Raw genomic sequence first — 25,202 nt, 5'->3', positions numbered from 1 at the left:
ACAGAAAGTCGTGTAGCATCGAAGTGCGTAAAATTGAGGCTTAGCTGTATTTGGTTGTGCAGTGCCACATTATTTGGCTTTTTCTTCATTGGCTACTATTCTATTTTGTCTTCCTAGGCATGTGTCATGAGATGAACTCACACAAGTTTGATCAGAAAGGGTTATGTTCCTCCCTTTTTTTCACTTCTGCCTGCATCAAAAACAGTGCCGATGCTTGGTGTCCATGCTTCATACAGGGACAGTGTGTCAGTGCGCCAGGCAGCACAGATGGAAACAGTTCAAGCATGAGCTGTTGCAAAACACATTGCGGGTATGAATGGGTGTGTGAATAGGTGAATGAGACTTGGTAAAGGGCTTTGACAATCATGGTGTAGAAAAAAAGAACTATATAAGTGAAATTCATTTGCTGTTTACCCTTCTTATGTTGTTAAGCAAACAAATAATAAAAGCATGATAATGGCACCCTCAAAAAACTGCGAAACAGCAAGACTACAAAAGGTGAACCGCATTATAGCGAGGGAACACTGTATACATTATCAATCTTATTCAATGGCTAATCATCAGTCAAATAAGACAGAGATGCTGTCCATAGTAAGTTTTGAGTGACGTCACACTGGTCATTACTCAAATATTGCCCTGAGTCCTAAATGCCGCGATGCACAGGGGCCAACCAGAAATCTTTCAGTGGTGTGGCCAAGGTGACACAACGCCACCATGAAGGGTGACGGTGCAGGGTTTGATTCTGGCTCTGGGCATCCTGTGTGGAGTTTGTATGTATGTTCTCGCTGTGCATACATGGGTTTCCTTGGGTACCTCGGTTTACTCCCACATTCCAAAAACAAACATGGTAGGCCAATCAACCACTCCGAATTATCTGTAGGTGATTGTGAGTGTAAATGGTTGTTCGATGATATATGTGCCTTGTGATTGGTTTCAGCCAATTCAGGGTGTACCCCTCTACCGTCCAAAGACTGCTGATATAGGCACAAGCACCCCAGAGACCCTCATGAGAATAAGAGGTAGGCAAGATAAGTGAATGAATGATAATCAAGCAGATACACATCTAAGTACAAAGCAACATTTTACTTAGCTTAATATAATGCCATTTTTGTGCAGTGGGTTTGTTTTCACATTCATATTTTCCTTCTATGTCATGGACTGATTCACAAGATACCAGCTAATCAGTGATCGATTGTTACAAACAGCCAACACCATTTTGCACACTACGATCAATGGCTCATTCAAATCATATCTAAAAGGTACAATGAAACAAAAGTCTCTTACTTCTGCACAATTCTAAATGTTGCTTTTTACTTAGGCTCATTCTTGCTTGTAGTATCAGTGAGTGTGCAAAAATGCTGCTTGCTGTGTGTGAATATTATTTCATGAAACCATGACTGTGGATGGTATGATAAGCAATCACTTCTCAGCCATGTTGTTTACTTGCTGTGATGTAAAAGTAATTATTTTGATTGATGTTGACTGTAAAAATGGAATGTTGTTTATTATTTTGGAGTTTGCATAACCAGATCAATTGCATGTTTATTCTTTAAATATGTAGTAAATACAAAAAAATATATGGAAGTGCACCAGGGGTCCAAGTATACTGCATCCAAGTGAAAAGAACAAAAAAAATCACAGATATAAGCTATTTCACTTAAGTAAAGCATACCTTACCTAAAAATTAACTTTTTTCTAAAATTATTTTATACTTGTTTCATTCAGATTTTCTTTTTAAATCAAAATACAAATACAAAGTCAGTCGATATATCTACGTCACTATTGTGTTATCGATTGTGCGTAAAAACGATCATATTTGTTTTTACTGTCGTAAACAAGGTCACCTCATTTTGAATTGTCCAGGATTGCAAAAGAGGGAGCAGGACCACTCAGACAGAATTGGGGCAACACAGAAAAAGAGCGTTGGCCTAATAAATAACTACTTCCATCCCAAGGGAGGAAACTGTCAATAAATGTTTCAAACCATTTACATACGATAGTTTGGTTTTACTATCAGCGAAGCAAAATGACCAGAAGTTGATAAGAAATGTTGCTTTACACTGCCTGCTCCCAATCGATTATCCTTGCTGACACTCTGTCCTTTTCAGGTGACTCGCCCTGTGATTATAGTACTGTTAGAGCACAGGTGTCAAACTCAGGGCCCGGGTCCAGATACGGCCCGCCACATCATTTTATGTGGCCCGCGAAGACAAATTGTGCATCAAATTCGTGTGTCTTTACTAGAATTGCAAATTGTCTTCACTTTTAATAATATCTTTTTTTTTAAATATTTGACCAGTATTTACTCGTCTGATTTGAAAACGAGTTATTTGTCAGTTTGTTTTGTAGCTTTTACTGTATATAATATGAGGTGCTCATACATTTATTTGGGCTGACAGTCATAATGGCCCTCCGAAAGAAGCTATGACTACAATCCGGCCCGCGAAAAAAATGAGTTTGACACCCCTGTGTTAGAGGGTGTGGAAATGGCATATGTGCTTCTTCAATACATACATTTACGCTGTGAATTAGTGGATTGTGATTTTCCAATAGCAGCATTTATTTGTAGTATTCCCACAAAATATCATGAGTCGTAACAGCAGAGTACACACCAGCCAATCACAGGGCACATGTAGACAAATACACTCATTCTATTTCAATCTGTAGATGTTTTTGGAACGTGGGAAGAAATTGGATTTCCTGGAGACAACCCACACAGGCATGGGTAGGCAAATTCCTTGTGGAAGCCAGTCAGAGACATTGAAATTTTTGCCCCTATTTTTGTCGAGATACACTATGTAGAATAATTAACTCTACAAATAAGCAGTCATCAGGCAAATGGCATGTTAGGCCTCTCAGTCAGCTGCTACAGACTGTCATTGAATTCAGAATTTTAGCCTCTTTCATTTCTCTCACCGGACCAACGACAGTTTTTGCTCACATACTGTGTAAGAGCTCCAAGATTAGCTGTCGACTAGGAATGAACCCAATTCTCTTGCGCAATTTATTCCCTTGTGATTTGGATACACATTTGCAACAGAGACCTCCGCTGGAGTGCCACCCTTCATCCCGTCGTGCCACTTCTCCTCGACTGTTTGCCCAGACTGTCACAAGCCCAGAGACGTGTACTGCCACTGGGGAAGGACCAATGCAACTCGCCTCTCCCAGCAGGAACACACCTGCTATCTTGCTGTCTTTTGTAGAAATCTTTGTACTTATTTCAATGGCTTTAAACTTGTTTGTTTCTATTTTGGTCTAAATCTGTATTATAGCAAGTGTGTCAAGGTGAAGTTTGAAAGGGTCCATGTGTGTGCGTGACAGTTATGTATGTTGGGGGGGGGGGGTATAATTAGTGTAGATATTGAAAAGTAATAATAATATGGATTAATGTGGGATAGATGGACTGGGGTGCATCATTGAGTGAGACAAATCCAATGCAGGAATTGGCAGTAAAAACAAGAGAAAGTCAATAGGGATTATGTGATCTGTCCCACTTTGGGAGAGGAATCTAGGATGTGGGGTAAGAGCACACCAGTGGGTCTTGATGGTGCCAGTAGTCGCATTTGGATAAGCATCAATGCACTATCCAGCAGTTGACGTAGCTTTGCAATCAACAACGTCTCAATTTAATGCATACCTACGTATATCAGAATTGACTCGAGGATGGGATTGAGGCAAAGTAACAGTGAGGTGGTAGTTTGGTCTCCTCATGTCAGCTCCTCAGCCATTTCCCTAACTCAAGGCTACGGAGTTTAGTACATTTTAGGAGTCGGCATATTGGTGCTGTAAGAAGCAAAGTCTTTGCCAGCTGAGCAAATAGTTTGCTTGTTGACATTTACACCTCACAGAGAAGGCACGGTCAGTTAAACTGCGAAGTACGAAATGGCCAGTAACCCGTTTTAAGTTTTTGTAGCAATTGTTTGTTGAAAGCACTTTCAAAAGGATTTTTTGTTTATTTAAAGGCATTCTGGGACAAGAATTTAGTTTGAAATTAAGTTAATTTTTGTTTTCAACTGCTGGTACTTAAGGACACATTTGTAGTTAATTGCAGTGTTTTTGTGCTCTTATTTATGCTGAACAGCCAAGCCAGAAGCTTTTTCTTTTGACAAAATGCTGCAATTTAACATTTTTTTTTTTTATGGGAGGGGGGGAGGGGCAGGGATTATATATTGTACATGCTATTGCACATATTTTGTAACGTTGCAGTTCAATGCAGTGCAATGCAGTTTAATAAATATAATGGAAATTAATTCAACACGTTTTTTTATTACAAATGCACTATTTAAAAATTGCAAGTCAAATACATATTGAGACAAATAGAAATGTGTTTGGCGAACAAATGTATCATTTTACATAAATTAAAGTTGTATCAACAATCGTTTTATAATCGAATTGTAGCCCCTGAATTGTAATTAAATCATGAGATTCCCACCCCTACTTGATATGCGAAGTGTTTTGTTCTAAATGATAGCCAAATATGTGAAATAATTGTATTTATAATAATTTAAATAATATAATAAATAAATAAATAAATAAATTATATATATATATATATATATATATATATATATATATATATATATATATATTTTTTTTTTTTCAAAGTCAAAGTCTCCTTTATTGTCAATAGCTCCGCATGTCAAGACACACAAAGCGATCGAAATTACGTTTCTCACTATCCCAGGGTAACAAGACAGAGTTCACAACGCACATACAAGTAAACAACACAGGAAAAATAAAACAAGAAGATGAACAATAAGAGTGATAGCACGCTAGCCGCTCCCGATCCACAGCAGAGTCCGGAAAGATGACAGTCAACCAGGCCACTGCGAACACGAGCACACAGCAGGCACGCACTGTCCGGTTCGTGGATCTTATCAGGCGAACGCAACCCATCTTGTCGTCCCGCGAACGAACGTACGCCAGTAGAATGGAAGGCACGGCTGGGCGAGGTGGGGTGGCCGCAAGCCTGGCCCGATGTCTCCGCGCTGGCCCCTCTCCCGCTGCCTCGCAGACCCGCTGCCGACGCATCCCAACAATGCTCCAGGACGGAGCAGTCCGAGCTCACGACGCAGTCCAACCGGGGGAGGAAGAGCAGGCCAGTCCGGCGTCGCTCCATGACGAAGCAGTCCGAGCGCCCTTAATCTCTCCGCGCCAAAGTCCAGAACGCCATAAAACCCACTTCCGCCGATGTTGAGCAGAACATGCCCGCCGCACTAGTAGCACGACGTATCACACGAGACGAACATACACAAAACTGCCGGACAAACACTCAGTAAACACTCACAAAACACCGAACGGGACAGAGAGTGGCCGCTGCGTGTGCACGCGCCGCCATCTAAGTAATAATAATAATTTATAATATATACTACATATATTTGCAAAAATCTGTGTTGATGTTCTCCATGCGCCCTCATCACCTTCTCCCGATCAAGTAGGCTCAGGCTGCTGTTTTCTTTACATTGCAAGTTGAGAGGGGCATCATGATTAGCGCATCCCAGCAATTGTATTGGACACAAACTGTTATCATGCTTTTATTGACATTTTTGTGACAAAAAGGCAGTCAAAGTTGTCAGGAGCACAGAAAAGGAAGAGGAGTTTATAAACCAGGCCCAAAGTAGAGGTATGGTGAGCATTAATGAACATAGCGTGACTTCATTTGGACACAACAACTTGTTGGCTAATAATAACGGCGAAGCTAAATGCAGTTATTTTATGAATCAGCTTGAATTAGATGTCAATTACCTCCACCTCCTTCTGCAATACGCATGTATCACAGAAGATTAAGCTAGTTTGTTTGTCTATTGTGAGCCATGTCTTGTCACCGTGGGATAGGGGGGAACGAAATTTCGGTTTCTTTGTGTGTCTTTGGCATGTGGAGAAATTGACAATAAAGCTGACTTTGACTTTGACTTTTGACTTTGACTTTAGTTTATGTATGTAATTACTGTAATAGCTAATTAACATTCAAAGCGAAGTTTAGTATATTCCGATATGGTCGATATAATAATCCTTTGAATGAGAAGTAAACATGTAATGTATTGCAATCTACTGCTACTACATAGAGCAGCGCTTCTCAAATAGTGGGCCGGTGCGATGCTGTTGGGGATTGACACCCCAAGAACATATAATTAGGCTACTATTCAGAGGTGGACCTATTTTCATAATATCTATAGTTACTGAGTAGAGTTGGTCGGGCGTGAAATATTTTTCTTCTTCCTTGCTGACTTCCTTAGGCGGGCCACATTGCACATTTTTACCTATATAAGGCACCGATTGCTGAGCAGGATCACGCAAGTTGCACAATGTATCCTGACTGCCAACTGAAGGCAAACGAGGCAAGGCAATCAAGTTTGCCGTTTAGGGACCAAAATAAGATAGTAATGTATTTAAAGGTATGTCTATCACAATAATATAATTCACTATGGAATACTTAGTAATGAGCAGTGTTGGGCAAGTTACTTCCAAAATGTAATATATTACATATTGGTACTTGCTTGCCTTAGAAAGTAGTACGTTTATTCACAATATTACTGTTTTTGTAGCGTAATGAGTGACTCTTGTTTAAGTTACTTATAAGTTACTTTTTGTTAAGTCGCAGATTGATTTAATAATAATTTTGACACACAAAAAGAAAATGTGAAGTATGCGACCATAATGTTGATGGTAAAATTGACTTGTAATGAGGATCTTTACTAAAAAGTGTTGGGTATAATGTTATATGTTTAGACTCTATGGTGCGGATTGATAAGATTTATTTTTTTTACTATACAATAAATAGTGGAACCAATTTTGATACTGAGTTAATATTGATATTATCAATATTTGGATTGATCACCCCATCAGTTTTCCAGTCCACTACCCTCTGATATGCAGATTCACCTTTGTTGGCACACCAGATGAGTAAGTGAAGTCAATTTGACAGCTGGGTGTATACTTGTAGAAAAAATTGGAGAGAGGACACATCCGTTGGTGCTGATGATGTGATGTGATGTTTAATGAAGTGATAAAAAAACAAAAGAAGGCGGCTCGGTGGCGCACTGGGTAGCCCGTCCGCCTCACAGTTAGGAGGGTGCGGGTTCGATTCCACCTCCGGCCCTCCCTGTGCGGAGTTTGCATGTTCTCCCTGAGCCCGCGTGGGTTTTCTCCGGGCACTCCGGTTTCCTCCCACATCCCAAAAACATGCTTGGTAGGCCGATTGATCACTCCAAATTGTCCCTAGGTGTGAGTGCGAGTGCGAATGGTTGTTTGTCTCTGTGTGCCCTGCGATTGGCTGGCAACCGGTTCAGGGTGTCCCCCGCCTTCTGCCCGATGACGGCTGGGATAGGCTCCAGCACGCCCGCGACCCCCGTCGGGACTAAGCGGTTCAGAAAATGGATGGATGGATGGAAGTTAGTTACTGAAATACAATTCCTGTATAGTGTCATTTAAATCCAATGATAATGGAAATGTATTTCAACTGTGATTATTGGATTCATTTGGCCATGAAAGTCTCAGCTCCTTGCCAGTCTGTGTTAGGATAATAGGGATGGTTAGATTTCAGAGAGTGGGAGAATGCACACAGCCAGAGAAGTATGCACCTTTTCTGACTTTAGCATGTGGGAAAATATGGCCCACAGACTATCAGATAATATTGGCCCTGTCACAACTCATCCTCGGTTGCTGTATTGTGTCTTTATGTTACCATGGTTTCTGTTTGCGTTGCCCCTCCCCTCCTGTGTTACCTCAATCAATGTAACCACAGTCACCTGCCTCGTGTTTCGTGTTTTGCACTTAAGTCCTGTCTGCCCCTCACTCCGTTGTCGGATCATTGTTGTCGTCATGTCTTAATGTCGTCACATATGTTGTCTTCTTGTCTCACGTCCCAGTCAGTCAGTCCAGTTATTGTTTTGTTAAGTCATGTCAGTTTACCGATTCTGTTAGTTTGTTCCCTTCAATAAACCCTGGTCCAAGCTGCACTTGGTCGCCCTGCTCCATCCGATCCGTGACAGGCCCATTATTATCGGTATGGGTGATTTACTGCATCCTCTATGACGATGGGAGAGAATACATTATCAACTGGTCACCTGTCAATTGGCAGGGCACACACAGTCAAACAACTATCCACAGTCACATCTGTGGACAATTTACGGTGGTTTAACATGCATGATCAGGGAATATGGGAGGAAACTGGTGTACCTTAGGGAAAACCCATGTCAGCACAGCAAGATTGCACAAACACCACACAGGAAAGCTGGAGCTGAGATTCAAACCAACAATCTCAGCACTTAGGGCATACCTGAGGCTCCTCAAGAAAATCATCTCACTGTTAAGGCTGTGTATTACAAAGTGCAAACAGTTAAGATAGGTTCCTGTAAGTGAAAGTTTCTTTCATGCCAAGAAAGCAGCTTTTAAATACACACTGAGCACTAAATGTACTGTAATTGTTGATGTTCAACACATTTTCTACACTGTAATACACACAATTTAGGGAAATAAAAAATGGCTTATGGCTAAAAATGGTGTCCCCTTTACCTTTCGGACATCATATTGATTTCCGCAGTTAGTCGGTTCTCGCGAATGTGACTCTATGTAAAATGTTGGGTTCGTCATTTTTATGTTGAGTATTATCCATGTGAAACTAATTTTACGATGACGGCATATTTACGTATATATTATGACATTTAGCTGCAACCAGAGGTCAGACATTTGAGAAGCTGACAGCCTGATGCCAAGTTAGTTAGGAAATGGAGGAAACGGCACATAGAAATCATAATCCTTGTCTCTGCCGTAGTCAAGCTTTCCTCTTTCTCCAAAAATGCAGTATTGCTCTTCATTTTGTCCGCATGATTCTATTCTTCTTCTAGAGCCACCCAAGCCTAGTTTGTCTGCTGTACTAACTGTCTGATTAAAAAAATAAAACAAGGGGAAGATGGAGATACATACAAAAAATTGTGCTGCCTCTTTTGGCATGTGTTTACCAACTTGAAATATCATTTTCAGATTAGTTCAGCTCCTGAGATGGCAACTTCTGTACATGTATTTATCTGCCCACATTCACAACAAACGATAGAGCCTGCATTTTCAGGTGCAATAAGCCCCTTCCCTTGTTAGAGTAGCAAGTATACTGAGGCTTTTCATCATTTCTTGCAGCTAACCCTTGGGACAAACGGGGTTGTCTGAACAAAGCTACAGTGGAAAAAAACACAACAAAAGTGGAGAGAACTATGTATCAATGCTTCATTTCAAAACCTGCAAGGATGTTCTTTTAGCATGGAATAGTCACAAGCATTCCATTTAGTTTGAATAGTAAAAGTTGGGTACATGAATTGGAGATTAAAGACAGAACCTATCAAAGCAAACTTGATACCTTCTGTTAGAGATTTGCTCACTCCAACTTATTTTGCAAGAACCAAGTAAGTTATTTTAGACACCTGCAGGTGGAGAGTTCACTCGCTCCAGGAATGAAGTCTGAGAACCCTCCCAACTGCAAGGACATATTTATTAAAAGAAAGAGTGGGGGCTGGTGTAGACTGAATAGGAAGCCCAAAACATATCAGGGGGAACTTTTACGACCTTGTGTAGGATGAGACAAGGTAGGTTATTTATTACCGGTTGCATTCCAACATAATCATACGATAAGGATAATCTGAAAAACCCTAACACCTTCTGTGTTTAATCATGACAATTACTGAGGTGTTTTACCGCTGCAGTATTTATTTATTAAATAATTTATTTATCTATTTATTTATTTTGAATAAACTCTTTTGAGCTGCTAGCCATGTTAAAATGCTGTTCTCACCAAAAACACACCCCAAAGTTTTGTCCATTGACCCATCTTGGAGTATTTCTTGTCATTCATGCCATGTTGGAAAGGGGGCACGTGCTTGTCATTCCTGTAGCGTAGAGCACTGACTATCAAACGCACTGAATTTCTCTGTTATTGGTGACTTACTGACTTCAGAATGGCTAAAGATTGCTGTGTTGCGTGCTGTAATGCCAGAATATTTGATGCTGCATCAGCAGTTCTCCCCTTTGTGAGCCCTCGTGAGCCGTCACCTTATCATGGTGGAGGGTTTTGCGTGTCTCATTGATCCTAAGAGCGAAGTTGGCTGAGGCTATATGCCCCTGGGAGGGTCACCTATAGCAAACAGATCCTAGGTCAGTGTTTCTTAACCCGGGTTCGGTGAGTCGGTCTCAGGGGTTCGGCAGAGCCTCCACTGCAGAGGTCCGAACACACCTGATTTATAAATTTGTGATAACACTTATCTGAACTGCTCTCGCAAAGGCAACAGCAGAAGTCACACTGATTTGCAGGTATGTAATTTGTTGTGAATTCATGCATTGTGTTGGTTTTGTTCTTTGAACAAGGGGTTGTTCATGCACGGCTCATTTTGTGCACCAGTAAAAAACATCTACATATGTCTTGAATTCATCCATCCATCCATTTTCTGAACCGCTTAGTCCCCACGGGGGTCGCGGGCGTGCTGGAGCCTATCCCAGCCGTCATCGGGCAGTAGGCGGGGGACACCCTGAACCGGTTGCCAGCCAATCGCAGGGCACACAGAGACAAACAACCATTCGCACTCGCACTCACACATAGGGACAATTTGGAGTGATCAATCGGCCTACCAAGCATGTTTTTGGGATGTGGGAGGAAACCGGAGTGCCCGGAGAAAACCCACGCGGGCTCGGGGAGAACATGCAAACTCCGCACAGGGAGGGCCGGAGGTGGAATCGAACCCGCACCCTCCTAACTGTGAGGCGGACGTGCTACCCAGTGCGCCACCGAGCCGCCCTGTCTTGAATTCGGAAAAAAAAAAAAAAATATATATATATATATATATATATATATATATATATATATATATATATATATATATATATATATATATATATATATATCACTAAAGAGGAGTTCGGTGAATGCGCATATGAAACTGGTGGGGTTCTTTACAAAGTTAAGAACCACTGTCCTAGGTGAAGGTACAGACAAAGCACAGCTCAAAGAACCCTTATGATCATAAAAAATATTTGTCCACGAGTTCCAAGATTTTATAAACAAAGGGCTTTTGGGGGTTAATACGATTGTACATGAGTAGTGGATAAAACAGTTTATTGTTTGTCTGGCTTGTACCGTATTGGCCCGAATATAAGATGGCCCTGATTATAAGCCGACCCTTGTTTCAAGACTCAAGTTTGAAAAAAGACTTTTTGAACACCAAATTTTATTTTTATACAGAAAATAATTACAGTTCATCTGAAACAAATGATTATAACAATATATTCGAGAAAAAAGCATGTTATTTTGCCTCATTCAAATGCAAAACTGTCTATCACATCTTAATATCTCAACATTTAAATATGTAAACTAAAGTGCAATCACATTTGTAAATTAATGGCTTCTGGTTTTTGAAATGTAAATAAACCAATCTACTGTGATAAAACAACAAAATTGCAAAAACTGCATTAACCATCAAAGTGAAGTCTAACTGTAACTATTGTCTTGAAACAAATCTGAATAAGGAAAAACATTGCAATAAAATAATGCAAACTGCTACCGCTATTGTTGGGGAGCCTGAGGACTGTATAGGCGGTTGGCTCGGATAGTTATGCTCTTTTCGTCCCCGGGTGTCGGTCAGAACACAGGAGGGAAGGCATGGTTCAGTTTTGATTGCTTTACTGAATTATTGGCAAAAAAGTAACAGGCACTGTGGCTCATAAGGGCATATAGGCAAACTGGCAAAAGGGTATAGGATGTGAGAGCAGGTGTGTGTAGTGTACAAGGGTGAGTCTTTGGGTGTGTGAATGTGATTCTTGTGTGTATGATTATTGTATGGAGCGTGTGAAAAGTGTATGGTGTGTGTGTGTGTGTGTGTGTGTGTGTGTGTGTGTGTGTGTGTGTGTGTGTGTGCGTGTGCGTGTGCGTGTGTGTGTGTGTGTGTGTGTGTGTGTGTGTGTGTGTGTGTGTGTGTGTGTGTACTTGTTTTTATTAGTATGGGGGGTCCGAAGACAGGGAGCCCACCAACAAAGTGGGGCCCTGTGTCGTTGTGGGGTCCAAAATCATGGACCCCACTCGGGAAACCACTCTAAAACAGCTTGAAATGCTCTAACAACATGCCTCACGAATTTTTTTCACTTACCCCTCATGGTCGCAATGTTGAGAATTGTGTGTGTGAAGTGTGTGTGCTCAGTAGCGGCCCCCCGACCATGGCAAGTGGTATTGCAAGTATACACACTACCGGAAGTGTGTGTGATTCAACCAATCAGGGCACCTCGTGATCCGAGTGTTGATTAAGAAAATAAAATGCTATTTCCTGTAGATTTAAACCAGGTAATTATTATTTTAGTAACCATAGCAGCTAAAATAATACTGTAAACATAAAATTCCTGCATTACAATTGCAATTTATCTACGTTATTTAATATTCATTACACTTGCTTTATAAAAATACGCTCATTCTATTAGGCTTATTTTAAAAACTGTCTCGTGCATTTTTCATGTTCTAAACATAAAAATAAAGGTATAAATAAATAGTAATTTATTCTTTACCATCAGTTTACATATTAGTTAAATCAGCATCTCGTGCATTTTTCATGTTCTAAACATAAAAATAAAGGTATAAATAAATAGTAATTTATTCTTTACCATCAGTTTACATATTAGTTAAATCAGCAGGTATTGCATGTGTTAGCTTCATGCGGCTAAAACCACCAGCTTAACGTCACTTCGCCACGTGTGACGCCGCCAGACTGAGACTGCTCCGCGACGAAGACACGCTGCTCATAACGAAACACAACATACACGGTGAGTAAATCAACTGCATGTAAATACTAAGTACAAGAAACTGATGTAGAAATGCTTTTTGTCCAGACCCCGAGGGGTTTATATGCAATGATTATGGCTTCGGATTCGGTATATTGTCACTCGGATGGCGTAACGTTTTCCCCTCAGACAGTCCGGCTTTTTAACTTGTTATTCATCTTAGCTTGCAGTGGTTTTAAAAACAATGGTGTAAAAGAGAACGACAGAATGTATAATTGATCCGTGTTATATTCAGGATGATTTCGATGTGCTAATGTTTCATAATTGCTAAGCCCAGAACCGGACTCTGGCCGTAATTGCCGAAACCACTTCAAAACTCGTCAAACACGTGTGTGCTCAGTGTTATGATATATCTGCATGTCTTCTGTATTTCTCGGTGGTTTTCTATCATGTAAGAATGCTTTCTTTAAATAACACAAGCATTCTGACGCAAATAAAACTATCCGGAAACTAGCTTATTGGCTAATTAGCTACCGCTAATCAGGATGCTACGTTCACTTTTCAAACACAAACATAATAAAAACGAGTTGGTAGCTCCTGAAAAGTATAACGAGTTATACTGGTAAAACTATTGAAATAACTTTTCTTTGGATGCAGCACCTGGTTGGAACTGTGACTAGTTAAAAGTAACAAAGCTCAGCTTCAAACCGACAAACATTTTCATTAATATATCAGTATTTTCTGAAAAATATTCTTTCTTTAATCACTCTTGTTCTGTTAGTTCTCAGGCCAGGCTTATTCCTTCAGTCTTTATACAGTGGATGATTACAAATCTTTTAAAATTAATATAGAGTGCTTGTTAAAGTTCTCTCTGCCATGTTTTGAATTATTTTTTAGAGCCAGAAATGTCCAAAAGGAAAGCAAGAAAAAAGCCTGCTGATGAAGCAGCCTTTTACATTTAATCCTCAAAGGACAAACCTGGACTAGTGGAAAGATTTATTGATGATCAAAAAGGTAATAAACTCCTTTTTAGACCATTTATCCATTAAGTATATATTTATTTATTTTATAAAACAACACAAAAAACAATCAAATTCAGATTGGTTGTTGTATTTCTGTTTCTAAGCGAGAACTTAGTATTAAAATTGTAAGATAACACCACAATTATTTGGTTAAAGGTGTATCTTAAAGAAATATTTTCTCATAACCAATGGTTTTATATAAAATGTCCTTGCAGGAAGAGGCGTGTTTGCTACCCAGCACTTTGAACAAGGAGAGTTCATCTTATAATACAGGGGTCAACTTCTGTCAGTAGAAAAATGCCAAACAAGCAAGTACTCTGAAAAGGAGAGTACATTTCTCTTTGACTTTGAATGGCAGAATCATTACTGGTGGTATGTATATCCAAATATTTTCTATACAATAATTATGAACTCTAGAAAGAGACTGGAATAAAATACCCTAAATTAGTGAGTCACTCAGAAGCAATATTTCAATAACACATCAGGATTGTGGCATTAACAATTTTTTTTATTTAGTGCTATGACGTTCAAAAAGACATTGTTTCCCTCTCAACTTTTCTTTTGAAATGTTGCAAGTTTTTATTTCTGTAAGCCAACTTTTATTTTACTAAAAAACTAGTTATATGATACAAAATGTTTGATTTCTGTTTTTTCTTTCCTAGTATTGATGCATCAACAGAGGATGGCTCTCTTGGAAGATTAGTGAATGACAACCACAAGTCTCCAAACTGCACCATGAAAAAAATAGTAAATGACGAGCCCCATTTGTGCCTTTTTGCCATCAAAAACATAGAAATGGGAACTGAAATCAATTACAACTATGGTGATTCTAAATGGCCATGGCGTGAAAAAGTAAGTCAGTAAGATCAAGTATGCAAGTTGGAATATTAATTTGTTATTAAAAAAAGGAAGATTTTTGTCTCTTTTATTTGAATTACTCTCAGTATGATGTTGGTAAGTTATTTGTGGTTTTGATTCCAGGTGACAGGCTCTCAGGCTCCTGTTGACGGTGCGCTGCCTGAACCAGCCAGAACTTGGCAGGACTCTGGCCCTGATGATAACATCAAACAAGATGCCAGCCAACAGGTAACATTCAGTTAGACTTTGTTGTAAGAAATAAACTTTGTAGACCTTTTCTTGTTCTCTTAGTTTACAGCTTTTAGTTGGAAAGCTGTTCTTTAGTCAGAAGGTACCTTAAACAGCATTCAGCCAACCATTGGATCACATGGTTTTAGTGGTTCTCCTCATAGAGCCCAAACGAACCAGTGGCACACACACCTATAGAAGGATTGTTGAAACATGCGCCCATGGGTGTCCAACCAAGCCAATCATTCACACACACATAACAGATTTCTGATGGCTACTTGTGGGGCCCTCCGTATGGATCTAAAGTTGTCTTGGTTATTCCAACCAAGCCAATCATTCACACACACACAATAACAGATTTCTGATGGCTACTTGTGGGGCTCTCCGTATGGATCGAAAGTTGTCTCATGTTTTTAGATCATATTTTGGTTATGGACATTATGGAGGCTGATTATATTACAGCTATAGTTCCACACATCCTCAACAGCAAAACGACTAAAGTGTCATGCTGAAGGATGCTCCACTACATCCATAAAGATGCTGTTATAGGACCTGATTAGACATCAGGTCTGACTGGAACACTTTAGTTAGAAAAGCTTGTTTGGTTTTGGGGACTAACTTCACATGATTTAACTATACAGGTCTTGAGTCTGTCATTTGTGGTGTCTGTATGATGTTGGTAAGTTATTTGTGGTTTTAATTCCAGGTGACAGGCTCTCAGGCTCCTGTTGACGGTGCTCTGCCTGAACCAGCCAGAACTTGGCAGGACTCTGACCCTGATGATAACATCAAACAAGATGCCAGCCAACAGGTAACATTCAGTTAGACTTTGTTGTAAGAAATCAACTTTGTAGACCTTTTCCTGTTCTCTTAGTTTACAGCTTTTAGTTGGAAAGCTGTTCTTTAGTCAGAAGGTACCTTAAACAGCATTCAGCCAACCATTGGATCACACGGTTTTAGTGATTCTCCTCATAGAGCCCAAACGAACCAGTGGCACACACACCTAATTGTATAGAAGGATTGTTAAAACATGCGCCCATGGGTGTCCAACCAAGCCAATCATTCACACACACAACAGATTTCTGATGGCTACTTGTGGGGCCCTCCGTATGGATCTAAAGTTGTCTTGGTTATTCCAACCAAGCCAATCATTCACACACACACACAATAACAGATTTCTGATGGCTACTTGTGGGGCCCTCCGTATGGATCGAAAGTTGTCTCATGTTTTTAGATCATATTTTGGTTATGGACATTATGGAGGCTGATTATATTACAGCTATAGTTCCACACGTCCTCAACAGCAAAACGGCTAAAGTGTCATGCTGAAGGATGCTCCACTACATCCATAAAGATGCTGTTATAGGACCTGATTAGACATCAGGTCTGACTGGAACACTTTAGTTAGAAAAGCTTGTTTGGTTTTGGGGACTAACTTCACATGATTTAACTATACAGGTCTTGAGTCTGTCATTTGTGGTGTCTGTATGATGTTGGTAAGTTATTTGTGGTTTTAATTCCAGGTGACAGGCTCTCAGGCTCCTGTTGACGGTGCGCTGCCTGAACCAGCCAGAACTTGGCAGGACTCTGACCCTGATGATAACATCAAACAAGATGCCAGCCAACAGGTAACATTCAGTTAGACTTTGTTGTAAGAAATAAACTTTGTAGACCTTTTCTTGTTCTCTTAGTTTACAGCTTTTAGTTGGAAAGCTGTTCTTTAGTCAGAAGGTACCTTAAACAGCATTCAGCCAACCATTGGATCACACGGTTTTAGTGGTTCTCCTCATAGAGCCCAAACGAACCAGTGGCACACACACCTATAGAAGGATTGTTGAAACATGCGCCCATGGGTGTCCAACCAAGCCAATCATTCACACACACATAACAGATTTCTGATGGCTACTTGTGGGGCCCTCCGTATGGATCTAAAGTTGTCTTGGTTATTCCAACCAAGCCAATCATTCACACACGCACAACAGATTTCTGATGGCTACTTGTGGGGCCCTCCGTATGGATCAAAGGTTGCCTCATGTTTTTAGATCATATTTTGGTTATGGACATTATGGAGGCTGATTATATTACAGCTATAGTTCCACACATCCTCAACAGCTAAACGGCTGAAGTGTCATGCTGAAGGATGCTCCACTACATCCATAAAGATGCTGTTATAGGACCTGATTAGACATCAGGGCTGACTGGAACACTTTAGTTAGAAAAGCTTGTTTGGTTTTGGGGACTAACTTCACATGATTTAACTATACAGGTCTTGAGTATGTCATTTGTGGTGTCTGTATGATGTTGGTAAGTTATTTGTGGTTTTAATTCCAGGTGACAGGCTCTCAGGCTCCTGTTGACGGTGCGCTGCCTGAACCAGCCAGAACTTGGCAGGACTCTGACCCTGATGATAACATCAAACAAGATGCCAGCCAACAGGTAACATTCAGTTAGACTTTGTTGTAAGAAATAAACTTTGTAGACCTTTTCTTGTTCTCTTAGTTTACAGCTTTTAGTTGGAAAGCTGTTCTTTAGTCAGAAGGTACCTTAAACAGCATTCAGCCAACCATTGGATCACACGGTTTTAGTGGTTCTCCTCATAGAGCCCAAACGAACCAGTGGCACACACACCTATAGAAGGATTGTTGAAACATGCGCCCATGGGTGTCCAACCAAGCCAATCATTCACACACACATAACAGATTTCTGATGGCTACTTGTGGGGCCCTCCGTATGGATCTAAAGTTGTCTTGGTTATTCCAACCAAGCCAATCATTCACACACACACAACAGATTTCTGATGGCTACTTGTGGGGCCCTCCGTATGGATCTAAAGTTGTCTTGGTTATTCCAACCAAGCCAATCATTCACACACACACTAACAGATTTCTGATGGCTACTTGTGGGGCCCTCCGTATGGATCAAAAGTTGTCTCATGTTTTTAGATCATATTTTGGTTATGGACATTATGGAGGCTGATTATATTACAGCTATAGTTCCACACATCCTCAACAGCAAAACGGCTAAAATGTCATGCTGAAGGATGCTCCACTACATCCATAAAGATGCTGTTATAGGACCTGATTAGACATCAGGTCTGACTGGAACACTTTAGTTAGAAAAGCTTGTTTGGTTTTGGGGACTAACTTCACATGATTTAACTATACAGGTCTTGAGTCTGTCATTTGTGGTGTCTGTATGATGTTGGTAAGTTATTTGTGGTTTTAATTCCAGGTGACAGGCTCTCAGGCTCCTGTTGACGGTGCTCTGCCTGAACCAGCCAGAACTTGGCAGGATTCTGACCCTGATGATAACATCAAACAAGATGCCAGCCAACAGGTAACATTCAGTTAGACTTTGTTGTAAGAAATAAACTTTGTAGACCTTTTCTTGTTCTCTTAGTTTACAGCTTTTAGTTGGAAAGCTGTTCTTTAGTCAGAAGGTACCTTAAACAGCATTCAGCCAACCATTGGATCACATGGTTTTAGTGGTTCTCCTCATAGAGCCCAAACGAACCAGTGGCACACACACACCTATACAAGGATTGTTGAAACATGCGCCCATGGGTGTCCAACCAAGCCAATCATTCACACACACATAACAGATTTCTGATGGCTACTTGTGGGGCCCTCCGTATGGATCTAAAGTTGTCTTGGTTATTCCAACCAAGCCAATCATTCACACACACACAATAACAGATTTCTGATGGCTACTTGTGGGGCCCTCCGTATGGATCGAAAGTTGTCTCATGTTTTTAGATCATATTTTGGTTATGGACATTATGGAGGCTGATTATATTACAGCTATAGTTCCACACATCCTCAACAGCAAAACGGCTAAAGTGTCATGCTGAAGGATGCTCCACTACATCCATAAAGATGCTGTTATAGGACCTGATTAGACATCAGGGCTGACTGGAACACTTTAGTTAGAAAAGCTTGTTTGGTTTTGGGGACTAACTTCACATGATTTAACTATACAGGTCTTGAGTATGTCATTTGTGGTGTCTGTATGATGTTGGTAAGTTATTTGTGGTTTTAATTCCAGGTGACAGGCTCTCAGGCTCCTGTTGACGGTGCGCTGCCTGAACCAGCCAGAACTTGGCAGGACTCTGACCCTGATGATAACATCAAACAAGATGCCAGCCAACAGGTAACATTCAGTTAGACTTTGTTGTAAGAAATAAACTTTGTAGACCTTTTCTTGTTCTCTTAGTTTACAGCTTTTAGTTGGAAAGCTGTTCTTTAGTCAGAAGGTACCTTAAACAGCATTCAGCCAACCATTGGATCACACGGTTTTAGTGGTTCTCCTCATAGAGCCCAAACGAACCAGTGGCACACACACCTATAGAAGGATTGTTGAAACATGCGCCCATGGGTGTCCAACCAAGCCAATCATTCACACACACATAACAGATTTCTGATGGCTACTTGTGGGGCCCTCCGTATGGATCTAAAGTTGTCTTGGTTATTCCAACCAAGCCAATCATTCACACACACACAACAGATTTCTGATGGCTACTTGTGGGGCCCTCCGTATGGATCTAAAGTTGTCTTGGTTATTCCAACCAAGCCAATCATTCACACACACACTAACAGATTTCTGATGGCTACTTGTGGGGCCCTCCGTATGGATCAAAAGTTGTCTCATGTTTTTAGATCATATTTTGGTTATGGACATTATGGAGGCTGATTATATTACAGCTATAGTTCCACACATCCTCAACAGCAAAACGGCTAAAATGTCATGCTGAAGGATGCTCCACTACATCCATAAAGATGCTGTTATAGGACCTGATTAGACATCAGGTCTGACTGGAACACTTTAGTTAGAAAAGCTTGTTTGGTTTTGGGGACTAACTTCACATGATTTAACTATACAGGTCTTGAGTCTGTCATTTGTGGTGTCTGTATGATGTTGGTAAGTTATTTGTGGTTTTAATTCCAGGTGACAGGCTCTCAGGCTCCTGTTGACGGTGCTCTGCCTGAACCAGCCAGAACTTGGCAGGATTCTGACCCTGATGATAACATCAAACAAGATGCCAGCCAACAGGTAACATTCAGTTAGACTTTGTTGTAAGAAATAAACTTTGTAGACCTTTTCTTGTTCTCTTAGTTTACAGCTTTTAGTTGGAAAGCTGTTCTTTAGTCAGAAGGTACCTTAAACAGCATTCAGCCAACCATTGGATCACATGGTTTTAGTGGTTCTCCTCATAGAGCCCAAACGAACCAGTGGCACACACACACCTATACAAGGATTGTTGAAACATGCGCCCATGGGTGTCCAACCAAGCCAATCATTCACACACACATAACAGATTTCTGATGGCTACTTGTGGGGCCCTCCGTATGGATCTAAAGTTGTCTTGGTTATTCCAACCAAGCCAATCATTCACACACACACAATAACAGATTTCTGATGGCTACTTGTGGGGCCCTCCGTATGGATCGAAAGTTGTCTCATGTTTTTAGATCATATTTTGGTTATGGACATTATGGAGGCTGATTATATTACAGCTATAGTTCCACACATCCTCAACAGCAAAACGGCTAAAGTGTCATGCTGAAGGATGCTCCACTACATCCATAAAGATGCTGTTATAGGACCTGATTAGACATCAGGGCTGACTGGAACACTTTAGTTAGAAAAGCTTGTTTGGTTTTGGGGACTAACTTCACATGATTTAACTATACAGGTCTCGAGTCTGTCATTTGTGGTGTCTGTATGATGTTGGTAAGTTATTTGTGGTTTTAATTCCAGGTAACAGGCTCTCAGGCTCCTGTTGAGGGTGCGCTGCCTGAACCAGCCAGAACTTGGCAGGACTCTGACCCTGATGATAACATCAAACAAGATGCCAGCCAACAGGTAACATTCAGTTAGACTTTGTTGTAAGAAATAAACTTTGTAGACCTTTTCTTGTTCTCTTAGTTTACAGCTTTTAGTTGGAAAGCTGTTCTTTAGTCAGAAGGTACCTTAAACAGCATTCAGCCAACCATTGGATCACACGGTTTTAGTGGTTCTCCTCATAGAGCCCAAACGAACCAGCGGCACACACACCTATAGAAGGATTGTTGAAACATGCGCCCATGGGTGTCCAACCAAGCCAATCATTCACACACACATAACAGATTTGTGATGGCTACTTGTGGGGCCCTCCGTATGGATCTAAAGTTGTCTTGGTTATTCCAACCAAGCCAATCATTCACACACACACAATAACAGATTTCTGATGGCTACTTGTGGGGCCCTCCGTATGGATCAAAGGTTGCCTCATGTTTTTAGATCATATTTTGGTTATGGACATTATGGAGGCTGATTATATTACAGCTATAGTTCCACACATCCTCAACAGCAAAACGGCTAAAGTGTCATGCTGAAGGATGCTCCACTACATCCATAAAGATGCTGTTATAGGACCTGATTAGACATCAGGGCTGACTGGAACACTTTAGTTAGAAAAGCTTGTTTGGTTTTGGGGACTAACTTCACATGATTTAACTATACAGGTCTCGAGTCTGTCATTTGTGGTGTCTGTATGATGTTGGTAAGTTATTTGTGGTTTTAATTCCAGGTGACAGGCTCTCAGGCTCCTGTTGACGGTGCGCTGCCTGAACCAGCCAGAACTTGGCAGGACTCTGACCCTGATGATAACATCAAACAAGATGCCAGCCAACAGGTAACATTCAGTTAGACTTTGTTGTAAGAAATAAACTTTGTAGACCTTTTCTTGTTCTCTTAGTTTACAGTTTTTAGTTGGAAAGCTGTTCTTTAGTCAGAAGGTACCTTAAACAGCATTCAGCCAACCATTGGATCACACGGTTTTAGTGGTTCTCCTCATAGAGCCCAAACGAACCAGTGGCACACACACCTATACATGGATATTTGAAACATGCGCCCATGGGTGTCCAACCAAGCCAATCATTCACACACACATAACAGATTTCTGATGGCTACTTGTGGGGCCCTCCGCATGGATCGAAAGTTGTCTTGGTTATTCCAACCAAGCCAATCATTCACACACACATAATAACAGATTTCTGATGGCTACTTGTGGGGCCCTCCGTATGGATCTAAAGTTGTCTCATGTTTTTAGATCATATTTTGGTTATGGACATTATGGAGGCTGATTATATTACAGCTATAGTTCCACACATCCTCAACAGCTAAACGGCTAAAGTGTCATGCTGAAGGATGCTCCACTACATCCATAAAGATGCTGTTATAGGACCTGATTAGACATCCAGAACTGACTGGAACACTTTAGTTAGAAAAGCTTGTTTGGTTTCGGGGACTAACTTCACATGATTTAACTATACAGGTCTTGAGTCTGTCATTTGTGGTGTCTGTATGATGTTGGTAAGTTATTTGTGGTTTTAATTCCAGGTGACAGGCTCTCAGGCTCCTGTTGATGGTGCGCTGCCTGAACCAGCCAGAACTTGGCAGGACTCTGACCCTGATGATAACATCAAACAAGATGCCAGCCAACAGGTAACATTCAGTGCGACTTTGTTGTAAGAAATAAACTTTGTAGACCTTTTCTTGTTCTCTTAGTTTACAGCTTTTAGTTGGAAAGCTGTTCTTTAGTCAGAAGGTACCTTAAACAGCATTCAGCCAACCATTGGATCACACGGTTTTAGTGGTTCTCCTCATAGAGCCCAAACGAACCAGTGGCACACACACCTATAGATGGATTGTTGAAACATGCGCCCATGGGTGTCCAACCAAGCCAATCATTCACACACACATAACAGATTTCTGATGGCTACTTGTGGGGCCCTCCGTATGGATCTAAGGTTGTCATGGTTATTCCAACCAAGCCAATCATTCACACACACATAACAGATTTCTGAAATATGGTTTCTTGTGGCTTCTTTGTTGTAAATTTTGGAGCCTTTTCCATGTTTTATATGTAAAATTTCCTGTGATATAAGGTTTTGGCATATTTCAGAGGATGTGTACAGCACCGGTCGTCTACCAGTTAAGATATTGGACAGAAATTTTAATTATTTTGAGCAAAGAAATTCTAGTCTTTATATTAATACAGCATATAAGAGTATCTTGCAGAAACTAACAACACATTTCTTTTAATTCCCTCCATAGAGCTATCAATTATCAAAGGAGTTTCTCAAAGTGGACTACTCAGACAGTGATGATACTGACAATGATTCCCAAAAGGACTGCTCTGTACCTCTGCAAATCAATCTGCTCAAAACAAGAGTATATTAAATTTGACCAAGCATTCTTATACAGGTGCAGTTAATTTTTGTTTTAGAATATTGCTATACTGTGTTTTTTTTCTGTACTTAAAAATCGTCATTTCAGATGGGCTGATCCCAGAAGTGATAGAAGTGACCTCTTGTACCTCCGCATCTCGTGGCCCAAGTAATGAAAAGTCTGCCAAAAAGGGAGGTGAGTTTAGAGTAATCCTTTTCAATATATAACTTTATCACAGTTGCTTTTAAATTGCCCAATTGTTACTACTGTATCAGTATCTAATTATCCTCACATATGCTGCTTACTAAGATTTAGATGACCCAAGCAAGATATATTAAACACCACTTGACTTTTCTTCTTAGACATGTAAGGTCTAAACTTTTGAATTTTGTCATAAAATGAAAATTGACCCATCCTTTCTCATGTGAGTTACAGGTCATTGCTAACCTTGATTATATGTGAGATGTTTGTTTACATCTATTTTTAAATAGGGGTAATGTATACATGACACATTTACCTCAAAAGAGAGAAAGAAAAATTGCTCTAGATTAACCTATTAGTGAATATGCAAATTCACACATTGTCACACCAAGGCAGATACCATTCTTATACAGCTTGCATTTAATTTTTTACACACTATATATTTCCAAATTTACTTTTATCATCTTTGTTTGTCCATGTGTAGCACGTTATCAAAGCAAATTCCCCATACATGTAAAACACTGTCTGAAAAAAGTTTTTCTCTGATTTTTATTTTTTATTTTCCCTGATTTTGCAACAACTTGTATCTGTTCTTAATGGTTTTGTCAGAGAAATGGTGCATCCCAATGTGCTGCCATGGTGGAGTTTGACTGCCTGTGCAACCTCTGTAGGGTCCAGGAATTGCTTCATCTACCAGCAGTGACATTCTGGTCAAATGCAAAACTGCTTAAAAGTAGTCAAGAAAATGAGAGACCTCTTTCCCCCACCACCAAAACTGGGGGCATTCTAATGTTACCCTTTTGTGCATCTATTTTTAATTTTGTTAATATCAAAACAGCTGACACTGAAGACCACCTAGCAACTTAAATGACCGGATTAATATCTCAGATATTAACTGATTTACTTATGTCTATTGTAGGCTCATCACTGTTGACAAAGATAGTTGACGTTATAAAATATCTCATTTGAATTATATTGTCGGATAATTGTACATAAAGTGAATGTATTCTTTATGCAATTTTGTTCTAATTAAGTTGTAAACTAAAAAGTGCTCTTCCTATGCCCTTAGGTAACGGAAAAGTTGTGAAAAGAAGCTGGACCCCAGAGGAATGTGCTGCAGTAAATAAACATTCAAGGAAGTATATATTGACAAATCAGGTTCCTGGTAAGCTTGACTGCGAGAGATGCATTGCTGCAGAACCACAAGCACCGAGCTGTTAAGTACTTTGTCAAAAAGAGAATAACCACCATGAGGAGAAAATATGAGTGAAACAGCTTCCCTTAACAGAGATAGAAACACATGGCTGGTCCTGTTTCACCATTTGTTCACTATTTGTTTGTGATTTTTTTTATGCTCCACTTCTCCTGTTCGTAAATGTTAGATTAAATAAGTTCCTTTATTCATTGGCTACATTTGTAATGTGTCCATTTAAAATTTTGACTCAAGACAATTATTACTTGTAAATCCTGTGTACTTTATAGTTAGCTAAAATGCAGAATTTAAATATTTTAAAATGTACCAATATGACTGAACAAATTGAAGAATATTAAGACTGTGACCAAGGAAAATGGACCAGAATCTGAATAAAGACTTCAGAATGTATTTTAGAATGCACATTTCAATGTATATCTAGTATATTTAGCCAGATGAAAGTATTAATAACACTAACAAAATTTTTAGGTTTTCTCAAATGATTAAGTCCACACAAATGCATGTTTGGGTTAGATTAGGGTTGGGGTTGAACTTGATAGATCCTCTTTATAAAGGCAGACCTAACAAGTCTTAAATCTTAACAGCAAGCTCCATAACTGGCTAAAAAAATAATGTGTGTATAGGTAGACCTCATAAGGTTGAAATATTAAAAGCGATCCCCATAACTGACTAAAAATCTCATGTGTGTAAAGGTGGACCCCGCAAAGCCGGAATGTTAGAAACAG

At 40.1% G+C, this 25,202-nt stretch overlaps 1 long non-coding RNA gene across 2 annotated transcripts; it reads left to right on the top strand.

The window, feature by feature from the left end:
* Nucleotides 1–20,606: 20,606 nt before the first annotated feature.
* LOC125972250 (uncharacterized) lies at nucleotides 20,607–24,867 on the top strand. 2 transcript variants are annotated; one of them, XR_011087105.1, is made up of 5 exons: nucleotides 20,607–20,714; nucleotides 21,421–21,525; nucleotides 22,233–22,337; nucleotides 22,950–23,258; nucleotides 24,334–24,867. It is a non-coding gene; the product is annotated as an uncharacterized lncRNA (long non-coding RNA). The 2 variants fall into 2 exon arrangements; XR_011087104.1 differs by lacking the exons at nucleotides 20,607–20,714; nucleotides 21,421–21,525; nucleotides 22,233–22,337 and having other exon boundaries at nucleotides 22,403–23,258.
* Nucleotides 24,868–25,202: the final 335 nt, after the last annotated feature.

The sequence above is a fragment of the Syngnathus scovelli genome, chromosome 7 (assembly GCF_024217435.2).
Source record: "Syngnathus scovelli strain Florida chromosome 7, RoL_Ssco_1.2, whole genome shotgun sequence".
NCBI classification, from domain to species: domain Eukaryota; kingdom Metazoa; phylum Chordata; class Actinopteri; order Syngnathiformes; family Syngnathidae; genus Syngnathus; species Syngnathus scovelli.
This window is presented reverse-complemented; position numbering and strand designations above follow the sequence as displayed.